The 13,271-nt window shown below is 45.8% G+C and overlaps 1 protein-coding gene across 4 annotated transcripts in view; it reads left to right on the top strand.

Moving 5' to 3' along the window:
- Positions 1–1,654: 1,654 nt before the first annotated feature.
- Positions 1,655–13,271, top strand: part of LOC138266884 (phospholipid scramblase 3-like) — an 88,771-nt gene continuing 77,154 nt past the window's right edge. For 2 of the 4 annotated variants that reach the window (XM_069215609.1, XM_069215607.1), the window contains exon 1: positions 1,845–1,972. The gene's annotated coding sequence lies outside the window, so the exon portion shown is untranslated. The other 2 variants (XM_069215606.1, XM_069215608.1) reach the window with 2 other exon arrangements.

Here is a 13,271-nt window from a genome sequence, read left to right as displayed (position 1 = left end):
AATGCCTCGGTCTGGCAAATTGGCCCTGGCGACACAATGTCATCTGATAGTCTTGCCTAATGGCAGGAGGTCTTATTTGAGTGCTATATTTTTGCAATTTGCCAGTGTTGAGCAGAGTTAACCCTCATCTGTAAGGACTGTTCAGGGATGGTGTAATGTGAGCTCGCTGCCATGTCCCGCGATTGTTCACAGTCCACAAGTTTGCTGCTGCAATTTACATTCTGTCCTTTTAGTCACATCCTGCCCTATCACAAGAGGGTGAGATGCTTGGTTATGTGGAAGCCTGCAGAGTTTACACAGAGACAAATCTAGTAATGAACCAGTTTAACAGCAACTTCTAGGCTTTTGTTTGCATACGTCATAATTTAAATACAGTGTAATGTATACACTTGTGATTTAATCTTTTCAGGGTTAAAGTTTTAAAACTTTCCCTAAAGAGCTTAATTGAAATATTGTGGACAAGGTTTACTAACACTTTGCTCTGTGTTACATTTTACTTTTGTAACACAAACCCTGGGCAAAGTGTTGTGGTGGTATTTACTTTCTAACGCAAATCAGGATTTGGCCAAAATAATACTAGTACTATGCATCAAGGGGACTTTTGATGGGTGTTATGTGGGTGCACCCATGCAACCACTCATTCATTTTGACACAAATCCTTATCTGCTAACAAATGTAGACAAGGATTTGTGCCAAAACCTAATACCTCCACAAGGCAGGTGTAATAGAGGCAAAAGTGTTTTCACTTCTCCGTGATTTTTAAAGGTTGCATGTGTGATGCATTGTTTAGCGCGTACAAAAAGAGGGAAATGGGTGAAAGCCCTTTTTTTGAACAGGAAGGATCCCCTTCCAGTTCAAGCCTTCCAGTACTTGACAGAACATATACACCCTAGCACTGTGGTGGAAAGGTGTGTGTGTGTGTGTTGGTCATAGCAGCTAAGTTTCGGAAGTCCATGCATGATGTTCTGCTTCAGTCCACATTTTTACGTTTGAATTCTGGGACTTTTCTTTCTGTTTTATAATGGAATACACAAGACTACAAGACCTAGAATTCAAAGAAAAAAAAACTGGACAGGAGTAGCACATCAACACATGGACCTGGGAAACTTGGAAGAGCTGATGGGTGGATGCATGGCAGCCTAAAGCGCGGCAACATAATAGAAAGAAGCAGCGTAACATCATAGTAGAGGAAAGGCGGCTGTTCACTATTTCCTCCCTGCTTTGTTTCTCATTTTAATACATTTCCCTCCATGTTTCTATGTGCCACTTGAGAGGGGAAACAGCCATGAGCTGGCAGAGGAACAACAAATTGGGGGAATGGATGTGGCGTGAGGGCCAGAGCTGCCCGGAGCTGGAGAACTAGGTTCAAGCCTGGGCGTGGGCTCAACATCTTGTGATTCTGCCCAAGTCACTTAATATCCCCGTGACTACCCAAAAAATAAATGTGTCCTTTTGTAATGTAACTGGTGTTCATGTACAACGCTCCAATACCTTCGGGTCGAGTAAGCTTTGTATAAAAACTGCAACAAAAAATAAAATAATAATAAAAACATCAGTGACACTACACGCGGGCAACAGGACCTGTAAAGATCAAGTCAGCCCCCTCGTCGTCACGATTCTGCCACTGCGCATGCGTGAGACGCCCATTCCCACGGGAACCTGAATTTATCACAACAGCTGCTGACTTACGCTGCAGACGTCTCGAGGGCGCCCTGCGACACAGCGGCGAGACCCCTCCCCAGGGTCGCCAGTGTAACCCGTCCGCGTCGTTGTGTGGGCGGAGCCGGGTTGTTTACCCACAGGTGGGCTCGCGGACGGTGCTGAGGCTCGGGTGAGTGCTGGGATCCCGGGGAGAGGGGCGTGGCCGGCGGCGCGAGGCACCCCACCTCTTTCCAAAGCACCTCCGGGCACATCTGGCCCCTGACACGGTGCTGGGGGGAGCGGGCGAGGCCGCAAGTATTGTGCAATCTGGGTAGGAGCAAGAATTATTTTTGTTATTAATTTTTTTTTACTTTGTGTTTTTTAATTAAGTGGGTGGGAAGATCTGAGTTTTAGAAGTAACTTTAAAGGGCCTGCGTAGTAAATGCTGATACCAGCCAAGAGTCCTCGATTCCTGGATCTTTAAATGGTTTCACTCTGAGTTTTTTTTAACCCTTACTTAAGGTGTTAAAATAGAAACTACAAGTCCCAGAATGCAATGTTCTATTGACTAAGAAGCCAGGCTGATTCATCAGAGGGGGCCCACCTGGCAGCTGTGACCCTCCCCCTCCCCCTGTCGTCTCTAGGCAAGGCCCCCTAAGTTATTTTAAGGAACGTAGGCGGTTGTGGGGGTCCCAAGTAAAATAGGCAGGAGCGATGTCGCCCACCTGGCTGAGCCAGGAGCTGAAAAATAAAACAATAGTTTTTTATTGTTTCATCTTTCAGCTGTTGGCTCAGTCAGCAGCATGTGAAGGGCAGGATGTGAAGGCTGGGCCACTGGAGGTGGGATGATGAGAGAGTGCACCTAAGTTTGCATGTTTGTTTGGCCGGCTGTCTCAGGCTGGCCAAACACGCATGTGCACTTGGGTTTCTCCACTGCCCGACCCCAGGGCTGTGTCTGAATGGCAGTCCAAGTTGTTCAGACCAATCCTGACACTGCTTTCATGCTAGGTTTAGCATGAAAGCAGTGGCAGGTTTGCTGGGGAGCCTGTTCTGGTGTCCCAGTGAATGCTGGGACACCACAAAAAGAGGAGCGAGGCGACAGCGACGGGAAGAGGTACTTTTTTTTTTATATATATTTTTTTTAATTATATTATATTTTTTACTTGCCCCTGTATTTGTATTAGACAACCTTCGGGCTCCCCCAGGCTATGATAAAAACGTTTCTGTTGTGCTTGTGGGTGTGCCAAGAGCACAAACAAAAGAGGTGTTTACATACGCCCAAGGTATTGTGACACATGAGTAGCAAAACCTCAAACTGTAAGCTGCAGATCACCAGTGTCTGTGAGTAATGCCACTTAGGGCCTGCTTTAGGGCAGTGTGGCCGCACTGGATGCAGACCTGGAAGGAGGGGCACTGGCCGAAGGAGGGGACGCTGTGTGGAGCAATAACTTACGTTTTAAAAGCACCTGCTGCAGAGTTCCTTGTGGGTCGAGCTTTCAGGCAGCAATAAAAATGTAAAGAAAACTCTTGTGAATAATGTTCCTGCTAAAGCGAGAGATCTTAGTTTTGCCTAGTGGCAGTTTCGACTCGTCATAAAGCTGCGCAAAATGTTAATACGCCTGTTGGAAAGAACAGATTTGTATTTTGTGTGGATACCTCAGTGGATTAGTAAAGCCAACCTTTATGAGTGCTTTAAAACAAATGAAATGTATGTGACAGAGACGCTATGGAGAGATGAGGGGCACTTTTGTCGGGTGGTAGTGAGGGAATCTGAGGAAGAGGCCTTGGGGAGGGAGCACCAAATAAAGATTGTCGCACAGGGTACCGCCAGCGCTAAGGCCTGCCTTGATGCCACAAAATCCAGTGGAGTGTGAGGGTTAAACCACTTCTTGGCACTTGTGGAAATTACGCGGGGTTCCCTCATTATTATTATTATTATTTATTTATTTTTTAAGTTAAAATTGAGCATACAGAAGCATGTGTATGGGTGGGTGAAAACATAGGCAGTGTTCTTCAGGCTCGGAGAACATTAATCAGTTGCACCTGCACGTATATATATATGTTTTCAAGACTTGTTTATATTTCCAAGCAAGGTGTATACATATTACGAAAATAATAGGAGATGTCTGAAAAAACATAAAAGTAAGCATTATCTTTGGAGCGGAAGAGGACCTCAGAATGCTCTAGCAGGACTGTTTAATGACTGCTGCCTGCTCGCTTGTGCCTTACCAAATTAGCAGGGCCATTGGAATTATGCAGCAGGAGAGGGCCAACCCATGCAGCAGGGTAGAGTACATTATGTGGCAAGAAAAGGCAAATTATGCAGCATAATCCAGCACATTTTTGTAATCATATTACTTCATTATTTCTTCATTTTTAAACTTGGTAACACTGTCGGGGCATTGGTTGCACCTCATTAGTACCAATTTAATACCCAAATATAGCAATAAGCAACTACAATTTGATCAATCCAGCTTTGCAAACAGCATTCTTCTGTTCTACAACACGTCTCGCTGCATTTTTAGTAACATTTGAACCGTTTGAGCTAGAAACATTTTTTAGTTAAAATCTGCAGATTATGTGGCAGAAGATAGAGTATGTGGCAAAAACAGGTAATCTATAAATATGCAATAGTCGCTGTGGCCGCATAATCACATAATTCGAGTCGCCCTACATATTAACTCTGGGAAAGGAACGCGTGGAGAGTTGGCATAACAGGGTGAATGTGGTGCGGTGACTAGGATTCCTGCGTCAATACTAGTAGACTTGTCTAGAAATCCTAGCTTTTAAATTATGTGGCCCTGGGCCATTAACACTTTCTTACTTTCTCTCAAAATAAAGTACAAAAAATGTTTGACACCAAGCAGACCCGTTTTAAGGTACACGAAAGTGGGCAAGTGCCCATAACCCCCACAGACCAAGGGGGTCTCATGCAGGGGCTTCTCCTTCGCTATGTCGAAGGAGCGTCGCCCCACTGGCTGTGCCAGAAGAAGATAACTAAAATGATAGGTTTTGCATGAAAGCAGCACCAGGATTGCTGCGGAGCCTGTGCTGGTGTCCCAGCAGTGAATGCCGGGATACCGGAAGAAGAGCAAAGGCGGCAGGGACAGAGGCAAGGTAAGTGCTTTAAAAAAAAATATATTTATAATATCTCCTTTCCCCCCAGTACTCGAGTTATGCGGCGGCTGCCGCTGGTCTCATGGTAAAGTGATTGGGACAATTGAAATTCCTACAATAATAACGTTGCCCATAAAAATGGCTTCTTTTTTATGGGCGAGCACTAAGTGCTCCGTCCATTCTGTAATCCCTCTTTGGGCTTGAAACCACGCCCATGCCACGTCAGTCACTTACATTGGTTCGTGGGCTTGCCTTTTAAAATCCGCTTGCTTTCGTTTGTGAAAGGCATGCATACATCATGCTTTTTCCGGTGTTTAGCCCACCTACACAGCACCAGTAATGTACCAAAAACATACGAGGCTCCATGTTTTCAGCCTGGAGTCCGGACTATTCTATCTGTTTATTTTCCACGCAGCGCGATTGCTCTGCATTTTACATAGCGCGATCGCGCTGCGGTTTTTTTTTGTGCTTTACAACGCTAATAGCTCTAACTCGAACAAATGCGAGACCCGTTGCATTGAAAATGCTTGTCTAATTTGGCAGCCAAGTATGCCTAACAGAAACGTGGGGCCACATAAGCTCTGCAGTCACGAAAAGTGACTCAAAGCACACCAAATTCTTGCAAGGGTGTTTACATTGCAGTAAGAAAGTTACTTTGAGCTGGAAAGGTGTTATTTTCTCATCGCTGCTAGAGCTTTGCGCCACTTTGTATGAAGAGAGCATTACTTGAAGGTAAAGTTGGTGGATTAGCATAAGAATGTATATTTTTTTACGCAAAGCCTCATCTACTAAGACAGATGGTTTTGCTTCAAAAAATGCCTTCTTAAAGCGGGAGCGTACCTAGAGAAATCTTTTAATTTCTGCAAATGTTCTAGTCACTGCATGTGTGGTGCACTGACCAGCATATGCACAATGTGCGGAATCTTTAGGAAATTGTCTAGTCATAGGATTTTGCATACACAGGGATGTTTCCAAAACAAATCCTATGCAAAACAGAACAGAAAGATGTCTGCACTATGGTGCAAAGGTTGTGCGTGGCTAGTCAGTATGGTCTGCACCAGCACAGGGGTAGCAAGCAGCAGCAGATGTTTTTTTAATAAATGCGGCTCTGTGCTTCTCCCCCTTGTGCAACTCAGTGATGCAACCTTGGATGCTGCAGTGCTTTGTTTTAAAAAATAAATATGCCCCTTAGAGGGCAGGCCTCGATTTCACAGCCTGAACCCTCACATTCGCAGGCAGTTGGTGGCGATTACATTGAAATATAATCATTTCTCTTTCCTAAAATAATTCAACCACTTCTACTTTAACCCTCTCTCTTCCCCTTTCTCTCTCTCTAGCTCTGCTTCTCTCTTGCCTTCATCCTCTCTCTGTAGTTCAGCTTTCTCTGCCTCACCCAGGTCCACTTTGCATCTGTTTCTCTATATACCCAAGACACCTCCCTGCTTTATCTCTCTTTACCTCTCTCTCCCATGACCGCGTCACTCTCTCTATCATTCTCTGTGCCTACATCTGCATCGGTCACTCTCGATCTCCCCTCACCTCTCGCTACCTCATACCTTTCTCAGTACCTCAATGCACGTTTTCCATCTGAACTCACTGTAACTGTCCTACACCCACTTCACCATCCACTCAGCCTCATCTCAATCTTTACCTCACCTCTCTGTACTTCTCTCCATCTCTCTACTACCCTACCTTTCTTCATCTCTCTTAACCCTTTCTCAAACTCTCCACTCACTTCTCTCACATCTCCTTCACTACCCTCACTTCTCTGTACCCCACCGTTTTCTCTCTCACTTCCTAACCTCTACATTTCCACCATTAGTTCTCTACCTCACCTCTCTACCTCATCTTTCTCTTGTTCATCCTCTGTCCCCTTTCCTCCACCTCTCTAAATATTTCACTCTTTTCTGGCTTCATTTATTTCTTTACCACTACCTCTATCTCTTTCAGTCTTTCTCTCTCTCTCTCCTCATCGCTCTTACACTTACACATCTCTCTTTGGACCTCCACTTCTATCTCTGCCTCAAATGTCTCTCTCAACCACTTTCTTGATAAATCTCTCTACCTCGCCGTCTCTTCCTTTTCACCAGTCTCACAACTCTTTGTGTATAAAGCTCACCTTTTCTCAATTCTGCTTTTCGTTCTATACCATATTTCTCTTCCTACCTTTGACTCCTTTTTCTCTTCCCCATTCCTCTTTTCCTATTCGTTCTTCTATGCCTCTTCTCATTTTGCTCTTTCTCTGCCTTGCATCTCTTTGTTTTTTCTCGTCTCTATCTATATCTACCTCTCACTGCCTCTCCCGCTCTCTTATTCACTTCCTTAGCTACATTACCTCTCTGTATCGCTACGTAGCAGGTGTGTGCATCCAGCCCTGGGGGCCCTTCTCGAAAAAGCCAGGTCTTCAGCTTCCTGCAAAAGTCAAGAAGAGAGAAGTCTCTGATGGGTTGTGAACGGTAGTTCTCGGTTTTACTTGCCAGGTGCAAGAACGCGCGGCCCCCTTCTCTGCGTTTGTACATGCTTGGGTTGTGTGACGTGAGAGAGCTGCAGAGCGTGGTTTTTGGAAGGTTGGTTGGAAGTGAACACAGCTGTTTCTATAGGCAGGGCCAGCGTTCTAGAGAGCTTTGTAGGTGTGGGTGAGGAGGTCAAAGAGTGCTCACTTGTGTATTGGGAGCCAGTTGAGTTTCCCAAGGTGTGGTGTGTTGTAGGGCCTGTGTGGGAGGTTGGGGAGTAGTCTGGCTGCTACGTTTGGGGTGCTCTGCAGTCTTCTTGTGAGTTGGTTGGTTGTCCAGACATACAGGGTGTTTTCATAGTCTAGTCTGCTGGTGGTGAAGGCTTGGGTGATTGCTTTCCTGGTGTTGTCTGGTTCCCCTTGAAGATATTCTTCAGCTTCCTTAGGTTGTTGAAGGAGGCCAAGACCACTGCATTGACTTTGGCAGTCATGTCCAGTTTGTTGCCTGTGATGATTCTGAGGTTACTCTCTTGTGAGTAAGACGTGGGTCCAAGGTGCGTGGGCCACCAGGAGGAGTTCCATGGCGAGGCATTCCTCCCAAAGGTTACCACTTCGGTGTTCTCCGAGTTCAATTTGAGGTAGTTAGATTTCATCCAGGTGGCCACTTCTGTCATGCATGTGGTGAACTTGTTTCTGGTATTAGGTGTTTTTTTTCCAAGAGGGAGAGTATCAGCGGTGTGTTGTTTGTGTAGGTGAGCATGTTTAAGTTGTGAGCTCACATGACATTATGCAGATGTTGAAGAACGTTACGCTGAGTGATGTGCCCTATGGGATTCCACAAATAAGATCTCGTGCTTCCGAGCAGTAGGGAGCATTTTGACAGTTTGAGTTTTTTACTGTGAGGAAGGAACAGATCCATTCGACGGCTTGTCCCTGGTTGCCTGCTTTGTGAAGGGGTCAGTTTAGAATGGGGTGGGCGGTTTAGTAGAAGGCTCTTGATAGTTCTTGAAGGATGACGGCTGCATTTCCCCCCTGCTGAGGATTATCCCAATGTCCTCTGTTGCAACTATAAGGATGGATTCCATGCTGTGGTTGGATCTGAATGATGATTGTATTGGGTTCAGAAGGTGGTGTTTGGTGAGGTGGTCAGGGAGGCGCTTGTTGATAGCTTATTCTAGGACTGTTGCTGGGTAGGGAAGGAGGGATATCTGTCAGTAATTTGCAAGTTTGCTCCCATCAGCCGTGTGTTTCTTTAGAAGGGTATTGTCGCCTGTCTGTTTCTATGGTTCCGGGTAGATGGCGGTACTGATTGAGGTGTTGATGGTCTTGCTGATAGGGTTTACTCCTTTGTCAAAGACGTGTTGGAAACCGGGGTCCACTGGGGCCCCAGAGTGAATGGTCTTTGTGATTGTTGTGGTTTCCTCCTTGCTAATGGTTTCGCATTTATTAATTGTATTGGTTTCTTTCTGTACTAGGAGTCTCCTGGAGAGGCCCAGGGGCTCCAGTTGAGGGGGGGGGGGGGGGGGGGGTCACTATATGTGGTTGAGATTTTGCTGCAGAAGTAAATTGAGATAGAGACGCTTTAAGGCACGGGAAAAGTGGGCAATTGCCCAAATCCTCTACCATTCAAAGGGTCCCTGGTAAAAATAACTTTTGCTCTTTCCTACTTTTTTATATTTTTCTATCTCAGCCTTTAACTAATTAGCATCATGAGGCTTAATGTAGGAAACAACAGGTAAATAAAATTAAAAGTTGTTCCAAACAGAGCTCCCTTAAATTTTTGGTGCCCGGGCCTCTGTGATGTGTGGGTTGATGTTTCCTGTGGCAGCTGTTGGTGTGGTGCATTCTTTGACGATTGCCAAGATATCTTTGCTGCCATTGGAGCTGGCGTTTATTCGTTCAACTAGGACCTTCATGTTGGCTTCTCACATGAGCTGGGTTTACCTCCTCGGAGCGGCTTTGGAAGCATCTTTCTCACTTCCCCTTTGATGGTTCTCCATTTCCGTTCCAGTTGTTTACAGTCTCACATGGTCAGTTTGAGGTCTTCTGCATTTCAGCTGACTTACCCTCTAGTTTTTGCTGTGTTCCTTCGTTTCATGGGGCCCAGACTGTCAGCGCAGTTGGTGATCAACTTGTTGAAGCCTCTCTTCCACTACCTAAACCTTCCTCTTATGACTTGTTCTTCTCGTCCCCCCTTTCTCCGTTTTTAGGGTCGAGTCTGCGTTGCATGCGCTCACGCATGCATATCGCAGCGAGACGCTTTTTAGGGTCGAGCCTGCGTTGCATGCGCTCGCGCATGCGTATCGCAGCAAGACGCTTTTGTATTTAGAAAAGGGCTCGGAGCCCTGTCAACTTCACATCAGTGTTTTTTATTGGTTCATGGGCTTGCCTAATAAAATCTGCTTGCTTTCATTAGTCGAAGGCAAGCATACCTCATGCCTTTTCTGGTGGCTAGCCCTCCTCGAGCGCAGCGACCACGTACAGAAAACATGCGAGGCTCCCTGTTTTCCATCGGGCTCGTGGACTTCTTTTTCTCTAATTTACGAGCGCAATCTCGCTTGCAGAAGTCGAGCGCTTACATAGTTAATTTAACTTTTTCGGGTTATGTACATAAATGCACTTTTGCCCAATAGGTGAAAAGTCGGGTTAGGAGTTTACAACGCGATCAGCTCTAACATGAGCAAACGCGAGACCCGTTGCATTGTAAATGCTTGTTTAACTTCTTTTTCCTACCGTACCTATAGAATATACACCTCTATCCACTTCTCCCTCTACTTTATGTCTCTTGTTGTACTGTTTGCTTTATGTCTCTGCCCATCTCTTGAATTTTGTTTTTTACTCTTGGTCACAAGTAACTGCCTTGTCGGGGAGGTGTAAACATATAAAGAGGAATAAGACAGTGGTAGAGAAATTAAGAGAAAGTTATGAGATTTTAACCAATGGAATTGAGAAAATCCTCAGAGCAGCTCTTTAATTTTCACTGTTGCAGCAGGAATGTCTGTAGTGAAGGGGGTTATATTTGTAATTACACATATTCAGCAACTAAAGCTACAATTTAATGTGCTGTGTGCATATGTCTTACTTTAATATCATGCTCTAATCAAGAAACATTTAACAGTTCACTCTTAACATGTTGTTCCTACAATGGGAGTAACAAGATGGTTAGGCACTGAACTCCACATAAAATGTTGCAATTAAATTTAACTAGCGACAAATTAAACAGCAATTGTTTTATAAATTCTTATTCATGGTTGTTTAGTTACCATCGGACTGGCGAGCACCAGGTAGCTTGAGCTTTTGGCTGTTTTTGAGTGCTAACATTTCTGAAGTTTTAACATATAACTTGACACTGTGCGACATCATGAGGATTTGAATATGCTCCAAGGGGATAAAACATCCAAAGTCACTCAAAAAAGGGCCACAAAATATATTGCCACGGGCCCCACACATGCTTAAGATGACGTTGCCAATCAGGGAAATAAATTAAGCGTTAACAAACTTTTGGCCGAGAGAGCAGGCACAAGACAGGAAAGCATATGCTCACATAACATATCCAAGTCTCTTTTAGTAATAGCTTGCAGTTTACTTCCTATGTCAGCCATGTCCAACAGTTTTTACTATATTTTTTACGTGCTTGTAAATATATGTAAATGCTTATCACCCATGAGGGTCTCAAGGCGCTGTCCTTGGGCACGGAGAGATTAAGGGCCATATGTACGAAAACTTTTTCCCATAGACACAGAATGGGTAAAAACCTTTGTTACATCTGGCCCTAAGTGATTTGCCCAGAATCACAGGAAGTTACGCGGATGCCAAGGCTCGAACCCGCATCTCTAGCACCTGAGGCGGTCATTCTTACCGCTGGGCTACATCACGCTTTGTTTTAAGGTGTTACTTCCACCTGTTGTGGTCAGTGAGGTTTATATTTGTAGGAGGATTTGTGTGTTTTTTACCTCAAAGAGAAGAAGCAAACTAGAGGTACTAAGTTAATATAGTCTGAGTTATTGTACTTTCGTTTTAAAGTGAAGGAAGGTTCATTTTATCATGAGTTTACAAGGGAGTATTTCTTGTTAGCAAAGTTATTTTGTCTAATACAACTCAAATTTTCAGTCCCTACCAAGCAGAGGGCCAGTATTACATTAAAGACATTGTAGGCAGTGGCCACAGCATGTGCCGCAAGGGGGCACCTCCTTGCAACAAATTATATAAAGTAATGGATTTATTGCTGTGTGAAAAGAGAGTGTCCAAGAGGCACAAGCCTATTTTGGCAAGGGCTCCAAAATTCCTCACTCAACAGCTGGCATTGAATGGCCCTTCAGGTAAGTCACACACACACACACCTGGCACAAGAGTGTGCCGTCCCAGAAGCCTCTAAAAGTAAGCTGATAAAAGTGCGTGTGTGTAACAATACCCAGTGATGGTTGCCACGGGGTAATTATAGTTATGACCACATTTTCATAGGAAAAGTATTTTTGTTTCCTAACAGCTTTGGCGTCATTTGACGGATCTTCATAAAACTTTACAAGCTCCTTTACAGCTCCTTCTTCAAAAGTTTCAGGGTGAGCCACCAAGCAAGGGCAGAGAAAAAGGAGGGAGGTCTCAAAACGTGTTTTCCTCATTAATTGTTTCAAAGGAATTGTAACTTTCAAAAAAAATGTTGCCACAAATTCACAAAGGATCCACAAATCCACAGCAATTTTTTTCTCCAAACCCCCCCCCCACACACACACACTACTATCAAACCCCTCCTGCCCCCTGAGGCGGGCCAGGCCCCTGAGGGCCGCACAGAATATTGCTTTACAGGCGGTAGGTGGGTGGCCACCCCTCCACATTCTGCAGGGCTGCTATGTAATATAAGGTAAGGGGGGTGGGTGAGCCTTAATAGGACTCGGGGACACCATCTGCTGGAGTCAGATTCCACTATAAAGGGGGAGGGGGCATGCCGCCCCCTCCCTGAGCCTTAACAGGCCCGAACATCCCATTCCGTGGGCTGAAATGAACTTCAAAGGGAGTGGGGGACACATGCCCCCTTCCCTTAGCCTGTCACGGCCCCAGGGACCCCACCTCCCGGGGCTGGCTCAATTACTGTGTACTGGGGAGCCCACTAGCACGGGCCAGGAAGGCATAGCTGCTCTCGTTTGGCAGGAGCATTAAAAATGCCCCTGCCAGGTGGGAGCAGACTTTTGTTTCCCTACCTGCGCTCTTCTGGGTAGGGAAACAAACGTCTGCTCAAACCCAGAAGGAGCAAACAGAAACAGCTTCTCCCGCCAGGCAGGAGCAATGCTGGCACCTACAGAACCCAGGATGGGTGTATGCGAGATGGGCCTGTGGGGGCCCTGGGGCTCCCCCAGAGCCTAGCTTGTTGTTTGGTTGGGCCCCTGGGCACCCACCAAGAACGAACACAGGCCCCAGGGGATGGGGTCAGGGCCTGCTTTAGGGCGGTGCGAGCGGTGTGGCCCTGGGCTGTGGGGTGCTGATCGCAGGGGGGGGGGCACTGTGTTTAGCAGTGACTTATGAAACTTGCCATTTAAAAGCACCTGCTGAAAAGTTCTGTGTGTGTCCAGCATTCAGGAAACAATAAAAATGTCAAAATACCTCTTGTGATTAATGTTCCTGCAAGGGAGAGAGACTGAAGTTTTTGCCAGCTTTGACTCCCGATAAAGTAGCGTAGAAGGTTTATATGCCTGCTGCCAAGAACAAAAATATTTTTTATTTGCATAAGTGAGTGGATTAGTAAAGCCAGCCTTTACAAGGGCTTTAAAACAAATGAAGATATGTGAAAGGGGGGGGCTATGGGAGATGAGGGCCACATTTGCCGGGTGTTAGTGAGGGAATCCGAGAAGGTGGTCATGGGTTGGGGGGGCCAAAAAAGACTGTCGCACAGGGTACCGCCAGCGCTAAAGCCGGTCCTGGATGGGGTCCTTGGGGCCTATTAAGGCTCAGGAAAGGGGTCCATGTGACCCCCCTCCCCTTTTGAATGTAATTCAGCCCAGGGGATGGGGTCCTTGGGGCCCAAAGTGGCTTGAGGCGGGGGAGCTGCGCCAGTGTGTTAGATACAAGG

The sequence above is a fragment of the Pleurodeles waltl genome, chromosome 12, assembly GCF_031143425.1.
Source record: "Pleurodeles waltl isolate 20211129_DDA chromosome 12, aPleWal1.hap1.20221129, whole genome shotgun sequence".
In the NCBI taxonomy this organism is placed as follows: Eukaryota; Metazoa; Chordata; class Amphibia; order Caudata; family Salamandridae; genus Pleurodeles; species Pleurodeles waltl.
Note: the sequence above shows the minus strand (reverse complement) of the source record. Positions and strands in the feature narration are given on the sequence as shown.